The following is a 13,212-nucleotide window of genomic DNA, read 5'->3' as shown; positions in this document are numbered from 1 at the left end:
TCACTGACAGGGACATCTGTTATTGATGAGAGACAAAAATCTTCTGCAATTTTTTGTGTGAATATTGTTACTCAGCCTGGATGCTGGTGATGTATAATCCAGGAAACACGACAGGGGGACATTGTGATTTTTCAGAGAAAATAATATTTTATTTAGTATTATGTACACATGATAAAAGCCATCCTACTGTAAACACTTCTCTCATTGGTTTTGGGCTTCTCTTGGGCACCTCCTTGCCTTTGAATACTCCTCCTGCTCATCTTCCACAGCAGAGGAAGGAGTTCAGATGCAAATCTGCTCTGCCAGGGCTGGGACACCCTGTGCAGTGACATCCACACCTCTCCCAGAGGCCAGCACTGGCAGTTCCCAACATTTATCCCTTCAGGGCACTGGTTTTTATTCCCCAACCTCTTCCAAATATTTTCCCCCCAATACCCTTCACCTGCAGCCCTTTTCCCTGGGGGCACTGTGCATCTCCTCCCTTTGCCTTGGCTCCCCTGGGTGCCTGCTGCCTGCAGGTTGGCAGTGACAGCTCCAGAGACCCCCAACCCCTCCTGCCACCCCTCCTGCCACCCCTCCTGCCACCGTGCTGTGACATCTGAGGCTGTGTCCCCTGCTGGAGGCCTGGCGTGCCGGAGTCGGGAGCGCTTTCAGCTCTGGCACTTCAAACCCCCTGGCTGTGCAGGAGCCCACTTATCTGCCTGCAGTCACCTGGAGGAATTAGCTCTCTGCAGCAGCTCAGACACCCGAGGTATTCCTGTAATGTGAGGGATGTGTAAGGTTAATGACTGGAAAAACTGATTGCTCCCTGTGGGCAGTTTCTCAGCAAACTCCCTGCTGCTTGGCTGCCAGAAGAAAGGAGATTCCAGCAGCAGCAGCAGCAGCAGTGGTGAGGGAGCCCTGTGCCCTCTGCAGAACCTCTCTCCAACCTCCCATGGCTGCACAGACCCTCCCAGGAGCTCCCACCCTCCAGCTTTGGGTATCACAGAATGAACTTGGATGGAGATTTTTAACCAGTGTCTCTCCAAGCGCTCCATGCCAAGCGTGGAGGTCCCACACCCACGATGGGGTGGGCTCCTTCACTCAGGCTGACCCACAGCTGCTGGGATTTGTTGTTTGGAGCAGCTTCTGGGGTTCCATGAGGGCTGTTCTCCAGCTGCCTCAGCCAGCAGCCTCAAGGGGACACTGTTGGGATAGGATGGGAGCGATCCCATGCCGGAGATCCTCATCCTTCTCTGGAGAGATGGGGCTGCCCGTCCTGGGGGTCACGGCCTGTGTGTGTGGGAGCATGGCCAGCTTAAAACCTGCTTCAAACCTCCACCTTAGGGATTTGTTTTCCAGGCATCTCTCATCTTCATTCAAAGCCTGACATTCCCTCTCCTCTCCAGCTGGGCCACGCGGCCAAAGCGCTGAAAACACCGAGGGGCTGGGATCTGGGCCTGTGCATTGCTCAAGCCTCATTAATTTAAAAATGGAACAAAGAATGCTCAGCATCCAGCAGGATCAGGCCTCGGGAGCAGGAAGTACCAGCTGGCCCGGGCCAGGCCCGGTTCCCATGGGATTCCCAGTGTGGTTTTGGCAGGCGGCGTGGTTGGGATGGTTCCTCTTCCTGCCTGGAATGCCAGCCCTGGAAGAACAGCTGACTCAGAGCGTGACAGCTCCTCACAGCATCCCCTCCTGAAAGGAGCTGTCAGGGAGGGCTCCCGACACCGCTGCCTCCGCATTTTGTGCGGGCGGCTTGAAAGGCGAGCCGTAAGCCGAGCCCGCGTCATGGCGCGCTTGGAAAGGCCTGCCCGTGGGCGGAATTCACCCTGAGCAGGCCTGGCAGCCCACCCTGCTCCCAGAATAGGATGCCAGCACAGCCCAAGCGCTGCATCCAGCCCGGCATGTGGGTCTGTGAGCTGTGATGAGCACACAGTGACAGAGGGAACATGACTTGGCTCTTTGGGGCGCAGGACAAACCCAGCCACGGAATGGGTTTGCCATGTTTTATGCATTTTGCAGAGGTGAGCACCTCACAGGATCCCTTTCAGGTAGAGGTTCCCTGATCTGTTCTGCACCACACTAAAAGAGGAAAAGATAAGCTCTTGCAAGTCAGTTTACTTTTTAAAATTCACGTTGCCATAGCAGCTCAGCACACTGTCTCAAGTCCTCCTTCTTGCAAAACTTTGATCACCATGAAAACAGAATTATGTTGTTCTCCAACACATTCTACACATAAATATATTGAAGTTCTCATAGTTCATGCCTCAACACCTCTGCAAAGACCTCTTTTATTTCTTGCTCACAAAGAATTCCCCTGGCCAGAGGTCAGTGTTTTAAATCTTGGTTTAAAGGCACCTCCTCAGCACCTCCGTGGTCCTGCTGCTCGTGTTCCCAGCCAAGGTTCTGCTTGCAGTGGTTTCTGACACACTCTGGTGCACCACCAGCTGCTGTCCCCAGGATTGCAGGGGTCCCCTCCTCCCCTGGCTGTGCTCCAGCCTCTCCCCTGAAGTACCAAAAGAGCACAAATCCCACTGAAAAATCCACTCATTTATTGTTATCCAAGGGAGGCGCTGAGTTGTGCTATCCTGGCTCACCTCTAGTCCCAGGGAAGGAGTCTGTCACCCCTCCTGGGATGGGATCACTCAGCTGTGGGGATGGTTTATTACTGGCTCTAGGGGATGAACTGCAGGCTGGACAGGAGTTCTGTGTGGGTAGGGTTTGGTGACAGCTCTGGGTGGGATCCCCTGACACCAGAGGCTTTAATGAGAGTTTCTGCAACGCAGCATCAGTGTGCAGGCAGCTGCTGCAGCCCCAGGGGCCAGCTCTGCTTTCAGCCCTCCTGGAATCACTGAATGGTTGGGGTTGGAAGGGACCTTAGAGCCCATCCAGCCCCACAGGGACACCTTCCACTATCCCAGGGTGCTCCTGCCTGGCCCTGGACACTTCCAGGGATGGGGCAGCCACAGCTTTTCTGGAAAATCTGTGCCAGGGCCTCCCCACCCTCCCAGAGAAGGATATTTCCCAATATCCCATCTAACCCTGCCCTCTGGCAGTGGGAAGCCATTCCCCTTTGTCCTGTTACTACTTGCTCTTGTAAAAGTCTCCCTCCACCTTTCTTGTCAGGTGTCCCATTTTTCCAGCTGCATTCATAGTAGCAATACTGGAAAAAAAAAAAGGAAAAAAAGGAAATTAGGCTAAATACAGACAAATTTGGAATAAGAGCCTACACAGACATTTGATTAAACAGCATATTACCCCAAGCCCCCCTTCTGCTGTTGTTGTGCCCATGAATCCACCTCCTCACACAGAGAAGACCCTCCCAGACCAGGACTGGGAAAGGTCAGTGGAATTTTTATTAATACTCACAGCCAGACTTCTTCCAGTCAGCTTTTTTTTCCCCCCCCAATAACTGAAGGAAAAAAAAGAAAAAAAAAAGAAGAGGAAGAGGAAGAAAAAATTGGGGTAAAAGTTGAAGAACACTTTAATTTATAAGAAAAAGAACTAAATAATTGATGTAGTCATGGTGCCAAAGGTAATTTCTGCTGCTCCCTCTATCTCACAAAGACATTTAGCATTGATTGAGATCAAAGTATCAAAAACCCCTGCTGCTGAGCTGAAAGGCAAAACTTTCGGCTGCCTTTCTCCGCTCTAATAATATCGTCTTTATGTAGTTAATAAACTGCACACTTCAGTCAAACTATATCATTACAGAAGACTTAGGGAGCTAATAATTTAAAAGCAAAGAATTGCCTCTGTTCTTCGCTTTGAACTAAACAACATTCTGTTGAATGAGGGGGACATCAAAGCTTTGTTACTATTACCAATGTGGCTGGAGCATAGGGCCGCACAGAGTGTGTACTTCAGTCATCAAGAGAAAAAAAAAAGATTAAAGATATTGGCTTATCAACCCACAGGCAGAACCAGGTGTTTTCTTTTCTGCTGTGCAAGCATCAGGTGGTTTGCTTATCAATGAGTTTTCTTGTTAAATAGATGTACATGACTTAGGCTGATCCCGCCGATCCCGTGGCCCTTTTCTTTCCTGAGCCCTCTTTGAAAAAGTTGGGCTGTGGGGATGTTTGTTTGCAGGAGGACACTTTAATTGGGCCTTTTGTCCAGGGCCAGCTCCTGTTCTGTCACTCCCCTGTTGTGCCAGGCTTCACTCCTCCCACTTGCCCCTGGCATGAGGGATCCTCTGGGGATGGATCAGGGTGGGATTAGGTTGGATATTAACAGAAATTTTTCATGGGAAGGGTTGTAGAGCCTGCCCAAGGTATACAGTGACCACCCCTGGAGGCAGAGTCACCACAGAGTCACTGATGGGGTCACCACCCCTGGAAGTGCTCGAGAACCCCGAGGATGTGGCACCTGGGTTAGTTCTGGGTGGTTCTGGGTGCTGGCTGGGCTTGATGATCCTAAAGCTCTTCCCCAGCCTTAATGATTCCATGGTTCACCCCTCCCCATCTCCTCCCCACCACTTCAGCTTGTCCTTGGCAGAGGACAGAACTTTGTCCTGGCCACCTGGGAGGAGCCATGGCATGGCTGGGGCTGAGCAAGGCACGATCTGCTCCTTTCTCCCTGTGTCCTGTTCCTTTCTCTGTGTCCTGCTTATTTTTCTGTGTCCTTCTCCTTTCTCTCTGTGCCCTGCTCCTTTCTCTGTGTGTCCTGCTCCTTTCTCTCTGTGCCCTGCTCCTTCCTCTGTCCTGTTCCTTTCCCTCCATGTCCTGCTCCTTTCTCTGCTCTGTTCCTTTCTCTCTGTCCCCTGCTCCTTTCTCTGTGTCCTTCTCCTTTCCCTCCATGTCCTTCTCCTTTCCCTCCATGTCCTGCTCCTTTCTCTCCATGTCCTGCTCCTTTCTCTCCATGTCCTTCTCCTTTCCCTCCATGTCCTGCTCCTTTCTCTCCATGTCCTGCTCCTTTCCCTCTGTGTGGAGAGGACAGGGAGTTCCTGATTGCTGCTGCTGCCTTCTCCACAAGCTGTTTCTTCCCCCTCTCACCCACCAGGCAGCAGTTTGGGGGCTCTGGCACTGCCAGGATGGGTGTCCATAGTGTCCATGGTGTCCATGGTGTCCATGGTGTCCATGCTGTCCATGCTGTCCATGGTGTCCATGGTGTCCATGCAGGGTTTGAGTGTGGAGATCCTGAACTCCTTGCTGGGTGTGTGAGTCACTCCCAGTGATTCATCCCACTGATGCTTCTTTGCCAGAGGATTTTCCCTCCAAGTATGGCCCTTCCTTATCAACCCTACTGAGCTTTTCCTGGGACCCTGGGCAGGGGCAGAACCAGTAAAACCAGTCCAGGGAGCTCTCCTGTCACCCATCCCTTCCCTGTGTGTGTCTGGATCTGACCCCAGGTTGGGATTTCTGTGGCTGGAAACAGTTGAATGTGGGGCTGTGGTGTGAGCCCTGAGGTCAGGGGGCCTCTAAATCCCCCTGCTCTGGTGTCCCAGCCTGGATGGATCCCTGGATATTCCTGGGAGCTGGCAATGTGCTGTGGGCTCTATTATGGGACACTTGCACTTCTAAAATGCCGCTTTCATTTGCATCAAAAACTCTCCTTGGTTCTTGGCAGTCTGGGTCTCATCCCCTATTAAAGACTGGAATTTAAAAAAGCAGAAAATAATGGCTTATTTCAAAGTAACAATTCGAGCGCTTTTTGAAACGCTGTCCTTATTCAAAACCACTTAAATTTATACATATTTCTAAGTCGTTATTATCCTCAGAGGCTGAACCAATTTGGGTCTTGATTTCTTCAAGTGTTCTCCTGGATTTCTGTGTCAGAAAGTTGGGCTGCCACGTGAGCAGATACGACGTTAGCCACAGGTAACAAATGGTTTCCTGGGAATTATTGCTGAATTGTTCTTTAAAATACTTTGCAAAGCCTGTTATTATGAGGAGAAAAATCGTGGCAAAAGGACTTTGGGAAAGGGATGATCTGATTTTATCCTGTTCAGGTGCAGGAGTGTGTGCCTGAGCATACTTGTGCACATGTGTGCTTTTGTGGGCTTGGCTCTTTCCTCAGTGGAATTGGTCTTGTCCTGCCTTGAGAGCGGTGTTTTAGACCTGCTGGAGTGCTGTCTTTGCCTTTAATTTTGGCAAGATTAGATTATTACAATAATATAATAATGTGAGCAGGGAGGAGCTTGTCCATCACAGATACCGTGTGCAGGTGGTGTGTGCTGTGTGAGGACAGGAAAAATCAAATGGGGAGGTGGGAAAAGGCCTTGTACCCCCTCTGGCTCTGTGGTTCACACACAGACTGGAGCCACAGCTCTCAGAACTCACTGAAATGTTGTTCTCACCTGCCAGGGAGGCTTTGAGCTGCTCTGAGCTTGTCAGACTGATGCCATCCTGGACTGGGTCACCCCTGAATCAACCCAGTTGTTCCTCAGTGACACCCTTTGAGCCAAAGGGGATCCTGGTGTCTTCTGCTTGGCTTATTTGGGCTTCCACTGATCACAGAAACATCAAGGTGGGAAGAGACCTTCAGGATCATCACCCAGCACCTAAACCACGACCCCAAGTGCATCCAGGTGCTCTTGAGCACTTCCACAGTGACTGCACCACCTCCCTGGGCATCTCATCAATGCCTGGCCACTGACAGGCTCTGTTGGACACAGCACCCAAGATTTGCACTCAGAAATCAGCTCGAGGTGGGCTGTATTGAATACAACTTTCAGGGCAAAGTGCTTAAAGCAAATCCTAAAGTGCAGGGTCTGCCTGGCTGTCCGTCCGTCTGTCTGTCTGTCTCTCTGCAGGCAAACTCATCCCTGGAGTGGCTGTTTCTGCAGGATTTGTTCACAACAGAGCTGAGAGTGAGGAGAGAGGTTCTGGCCGGCCAGAGCTGCAGAGCTGGAGGCTCTGGAGCCAAGCTCTGCAAGGTGTGGCAACACAAAGATAATAAAGCGCCTCCGATGGAGTGCAAGGCAGAGGGAAGCTGTCTTTAGCCTTTACCAAAACCACTGTCAGTCCTTTGCCTTTGCACGGCACAGCTCTAGCAAAGCTAATTGGGTTAGTGCCTTGCAGGGGGCTCTCAGTGCCTGCAGGAGGTGGGCTGCTGCAAACACCTTCCCCTTCAAGGCACACAGCGTTGCCTTTTTCACACCACAGCTCTCGCCCTGGCTTCTGTTCTCGAAAAGCAAAAGTCCCAGGCTGTTCTTCAGTATCAGCCATTACAGTGTTTCAGCTCTTTCCTCCCAGCCATTTTCAAATGTTCAACTTAAAAGGAAAATGTTTCATTTTAGGCCAAATCCCCCCTTTCCTCTCCCTTTTCCCTCTCTTCTCCTTCGTGCCCCCCCTCCCCTTTTCTCTGGAAGAAGAACAAAGTCATTCAAATCAGGAAGCTGAGGAAGTCCATGTATACTTTCCACTGGGACCTCAATCCCTACTGGTTTGGCATGATTTGATTGAAGTGTAATTTAATCCTTCATCATTTGTCATAATGCCATTTACAGTAATTTCATGATTATAAACTGCACTGAGTATAAGCCGCACTTCCGGGTGTCAGTAATTTTTCATTCTTTGTCCACACATAAACCACACCTGATTATAAGCTGCACATTACAATCCAGAGTGTGATAAAAGGGATCTGTTCTATCACCATCTGTTGAAGGTGGGGGCAGTGATCCTTATCTCAACAGCAGATATTCTGCTAATGGGCCATCCATTGAAACCAGGCAGGGCATTGTTCTTTATCTTTTCACAACCCATCCTTCCTCCAGCCAGTCATTTTCTGCTCATGGCCATTGAGTCCCACTGTGGCACTGATAAAATTACTGCATCCCATTGGGAGTTGCTCCAGCCAGGGGGAAGAGCCCAACATTTCTTACCAAGATAAAAACAGAGGTTTGGGACACTAAGGGAGCCCCTTTTTCCACTGGACTCCAGAGGAAAACCGGATTTCTCCACATCCCCACTGGAGCTCCGGAGGGAAACTGCACCTTGTACAGGAGCACTGCTCCAACTGAGCCACATCTGTCACTGCAGGAGGATGCAGCCACCATGGGATGGGACTGCTGCCAACACCCTGCCTGACGGGTGTCAGGCTGTACTCTGACTGTGTCAGGGTTTGGGGTTTGTTCTTTGTAGTACTGTATTTCTATTTTAATTTCCCTAGAAAAGAACTGTTATTCCTAATTCCCATTTTTTGCCTGAAAACCCCTTGATTTCAAAATTATAATAATTTGGAGAGAGGGGGTTTACATTCTCCATTTCAAAGAGAAGCTCCTGCCTTTCTCAGCAGACACCTGTCCTCCAAACTAAAACAGCAACTTTTCCTTCTTTGTCCATATATAAGCTGCACCTGATTATAAGCCGCACTTTGGGTTCGGACCAAAATTTTAGTCAAAATGGTGCGGCTTATAATGGTGAAATTATAAAAACAACACTGCATCCAAACTTCAGATCAGCACCGAGGAGCTCTCCAGGAGGGATGGGAAGGGGAGAGGAGCTGGTGCAATATGGACCAAAAACCAGCCCAGGGGTAGATGAGAGGTGTCAGGAAAGCTCTGCCCTGCAAAGCCCCAGGGGTTTTTGTTTCCAGATCCTCACTGCTCGGGCAGGATGAGCTCTGCACCTGTGGCTTCTCCTCCCCTCTCATGCTGCTGCCTCCCTGCACCTTGCCTGAGCATTTTTGGCATGGTCTGGCCTCACAGGGGGGAATGTCCTGGAATGCTCATCCTGAGGAGAGCCTCTACACAACAGGATGGTTACAGCTGACCTGCAAATGTCACATGAGAGGCCTGACTGGGGAATTTTATTGAGAGAGATGCTGAACATCTTTACTTCCCCTTTTTATCTGTTCACTTAACACCCTAAAAAGAATTAGGAGCAAGGGGAACAGATAAGCCTTATCCCTCAGAAAGAAAACATTCCTGGAGTCAGGGTATATCAGCCAGACAAAGCCTGCCTTCCTTCAGCCTGAGCTGGGCAGGGATCCCAGAACCCAGAGCCTGGATCTCCCACAACCCAGAGCCTGGGTATCTCAGAACCCAGAGCCTGTGCATCCCAGAAACCAGAACCTGGACATCCCAGAATCCAGAGCCTGAATATCCCAGAATCCAGAGCCCATATGTCCCAGAATCCAGAACCTTGGTGTCCCAGAATCCAGAGCCTGGATATCTCAGAATCCTGAGCCTGAGTATCCCAGAATCCAGAACCTGGATATCCCAGCAGCCAGAGCCTGGATATCCCAGAATCCAGAGCCTGGATGTCCCAGAATCCAGACGCTGGATATCCCAGAATCCAGACCCTGGATATCCCAGTAGCCAGACGCTGGATATCCCAGAATCCAGAGCCTGGATGTCCCAGAACCTGGGTATCCCAGAATCCAGAACCTGGGTATCCCAGAATCCAGAGCTCAGATGTCCCAGAATCCAGAACCTTGGTGTCCCAGAATCCTGGGCCTGGATATCCCAGAATCCAGAACCTGGACATCCCAGCATCCAGAGCCTTGCTCCCCTCTGGGCTGGGACAAGAGCCAGAGGTTGGAGGTTGGTGGGGGCAGCCCCCAGTGCTCTCAGAGCCTCTCCAGGGCACCAAGCTGCCAGCTCACTGCAGTCTGGCGTGCTCTGACCTGCTGTGAAACACCCTCCAGAGAGGGCTGGGTGAGGGTGAGACCCCCACTCACCCCCTCCAGGCTCCCTTGGGGTCGGGCCTCATCCCTCCCCTCTCCCAGCAGAGCAGGGTGTCTATTCACAGCACTTGTCAAAAATTAAAGCAGAACCTTCTTTCAAACGTTCCATCTGTACTTGGCTGCTAGAAAAGCGATTCTTCCTCCAAAAAAAAATTTGCATTTAAAATTCCAAATATGCACTTTTGCTCAGACGAAAGAATGTGTGTTCCTGCTTTCAAGTCGGGCTCCCTGTGACCTCTAGGTTTTAATAATTTCAGCAAAGTGTCATTTGACAATTCAAATACAGACTGTAAGCACAGGAAAGTAAATGTCCTTTAAGATAAGCACATATTATATTGAGAGTTGATGATGAGAAGATTTCACCTACAGCTAGGAACTTCAGAGCAATGTGTATGACACTTCTGCATATTAAAAACTGCTTTGGTGAAATATTGGTATTTCCAGATTTCAGCTTTGCCAGCTCTCAAGCATTTCCACTGTTTAATTCATAGGAAGGTGTGATGGCCTTGTGTATAGAGGGTTCACTGTTTAGCTTTTGCTTCCCAATTAAAAATAAATCAGAGCTCAAACCCTGCTGGCTGCTGATCCGAGGGGCTGAAGGACCAGAGCTGGGTGGCCAAAATCTGTGCTTGGGGATCCCCCCAAGCTCTGATCCCTCTCAGATCTGCTCATGGTGTTCCCCCCTCACTGCCTGCTTTCCCCAGCTCCCCTGGGTGTTGTTGTGCTGCCCCAGCCCCTGGCAGGAGCGAGCTCTTCTCACCCCAACACCCAACCCAAGCCCCCAGCCAGCACCACATCAGCGTGGCACCATCATCACCAGGGCTCCCTGTGCTCCCTGCTAATCCTCCCCGGGCTGCACAGCCCTGCCTCTGTCTGCCTGAGGTGCATGGCAGCCTCAGAGCCGCCCCAAACAGAGCCTTTTTCATGAGAACTGCTTCATTCAACACCTCCTAAGGGCTGCGGGCGCAGGGAGGGGGCAAGTTTACACAGATGCTTGTGTCTCAGGGCTTGCTAGCAGGTGTCTCCTAGCTTTACACAGACCACCCTCACACTAAAGGGACTCTTTTGCTTTGAGCCTGTTTGAGTTACAGGGCTTTGGTCTCCAGGTTCCTGTCCTGTGGGGGATTTATGGCTCTGCTGGCTGACAATGCTCCCGTGAGCTGGGGTGGTGCCTGGGGCTGGGTGGCTTCCACAGCTCCCTCAATGCCTGGGATCCCCTGACCATGGAATCCTCAGGCTTTCCAGGGAAAGGGAAACAACAACAACACCCCTACGGGGCTGTGGGGTCTTTCATTTGTTTGTTTGTTTGTTTAAAATGGGTCAGGGGGGTGTGGGGGGAAGAGTTAATGATGGGTTTAGGCAAAGAATTTCCCCTGAATCTGGCCATTTTCTGTGGCTGAGGTCGTGTGACAGCTGAGATTACACAATTAGAAATGTTTTGAGGCATTCCTTCAGCGAGAGGGGAGGAGGGAAGATATTTAGGGTTTGCTGTCTGTGGTTTGGGGAACAGACACCTGGAGAGCTCTCCTGTGTAGGGGTGATCATGGAGAGCACTGCCTCCTCCCCAAGGGCACTGGGGAGCTCCAGCTGTGTCCTCAGGGAGAATTTGGGGTTCCTCAGCCTTTGGGAAGCTTCTGCAAGATTTGTGTCCCTTTTTGCAGCTCTCTGAAATGTCTTTGGTTCTCATTGGGAGTTAGTGGGGAGGAAATGTTATTGGGGTGAAGGGTTTGGGTTGGAGGGGACCTTAAAGATCCATGGGCAGGGACACCTTCCGCTACCCCAGGGTGTTCCATGCCCCATCCAGCCTGGCCTTGGACATTCCAGGGATCCAGGGGCAGCCACAGCTCTCTGAGCACCCTGTGCCAGGGCCTGCCACCCTCCCAGGAAAGGATTCCTTCCCAAAATCTCCAAGTGCAGCCCCAGCAGTGCCTCCCCAGCTGGTGCAGGAGCAGGGCTGGGTGCTCAGAGATAGAAATGGCATTTCTAGTTCATGTCCTTATCTGGTGCAACGAGGAGTAGCCACAAGATTCATCTCCTCCTGCTGCTTTATCAGCTCCCACTAGAAAGGAAAGGAGGGCATCTCCTGCTGATCACAGGGAGGTTATTGCATGAGTTTATTCTTGGCTGCTTGATAAGTCCATGCTTCAGCCCTCATCCCTCAGGTTGTTTAATATTTTGCTCCTGACAGGGCTGTAGAGGCACCAGTTGAAGGCAGCTGAAGTGTGCCAGGCACTGGAAAGTCCTCCCAAAGCAGCTAGGAAGGGTCCCAGCAATCTGAGGATGCCTTCCTGTGCCCCCAGCCCCTGCCTCTCCCACACAATGCTTTGTGAAAGCTGTAAGGGATGAGTTTGGAGAGGCACGATAAAAAATAAATGACTTTGTTGTGCTTTTGGAACAAAATAATGCTTTAATAGCAGAATCCTTTTCAAAGTTAGCAGTTAAGAGTAAGCAGCACTTTAGGCAATCTAGGCATCTGCTGCAGGGACTTTCCCTTGTAATTAGTTAATGAGCTTGATGCACTTTTCCCATCTAATTAAGATGCCATCCTTTTAGCCTGGCTAGGTAAACTTTGGAGACACGTTAGAGACAGGTCCCCTCCTGGCTGGGGCTGAGGGAGGTGAGTGCCAGGCTGTGTGTGAGAGCTGAGCAGGATGTGACCAGATCTGTGTCCATCTCCACTCTGCCAATCCCCCTCTCTGTGAGCTGTGTCCATCTCCACTCTGCTGATCTTCTTCACCATGAGCTGTGTCCATCCTGCCCATCCTCACCATGAGCTGTGTCCATCTCCACTCTGCCCATCCTCCTCACCATGAGCTGTGTCCACTCTGCCCATCCTCACTCTGAGCTGTGTCCATCCTGCCCATCCTCCTTACCATGAGCTGTGTCCATCCTGCCCATCCTCCTCACTGAGCTGTGTCCACTCTGTCCATCCTCACTGAGCTGTGTCCATCCTGCCCATCCTCCTCACTCTGAGCTGTGTCCATCCTGCCCATCCTCACCATGAGCTGTGTCCATCCTGCCCATCCTCTCTCTGAGCTGTGTCCATCCTGCCCATCCTCCTCACTGAGCTGTGTCCATCCTGCCCATCCTCACCATGAGCTGTGTCCATCCTGCCCATCCTCACTGAGCTGTGTCCATCCTGCCCATCCTCCTCACTCTGAGCCCAGGTAAAGGTGCTCAGCAGGGCCCCAAAGCAGGGCTGGGCTGGGACAGCTCTTTCCCAGCTCCCTGCAAACTTGTGAGTCTGCACAAGCAGGAGTGTGCACACGTGAACACCCCAGATCCAAAGAGAAGAAGCAGATCTCACCAAAGCCAGTGGTTTCCCCCAAACTCAAAAGAAAGAGCTGCTTTCAAAGACCTCTGAGGGCTGGGAGCTGCAGGCCTGATGGTTGGTCAGGGCTGCAGGCTCAGAGTTTTCTCTGGCAGCAAATGAAAGCAGCCACAGCTCCAGTAGCTGGAAGCTGCCTGTGTGCTGGAGTGCCAAAACACAGGAGAGAGAGCTGGGAGCAGGGATCCAAGAGGAGCAGGGACGGAGTGCCAAAACACAGGAGAGAGCACTGGGAGCAGGGATCCAAGAGGAGCAGGGATGGAGTGCCAAAA

The sequence above is a fragment of the Catharus ustulatus genome, chromosome 20 (genome assembly GCF_009819885.2).
Source record: "Catharus ustulatus isolate bCatUst1 chromosome 20, bCatUst1.pri.v2, whole genome shotgun sequence".
Classification (NCBI taxonomy): Eukaryota; Metazoa; Chordata; class Aves; order Passeriformes; family Turdidae; genus Catharus; species Catharus ustulatus.
This window is presented reverse-complemented; position numbering follows the sequence as displayed.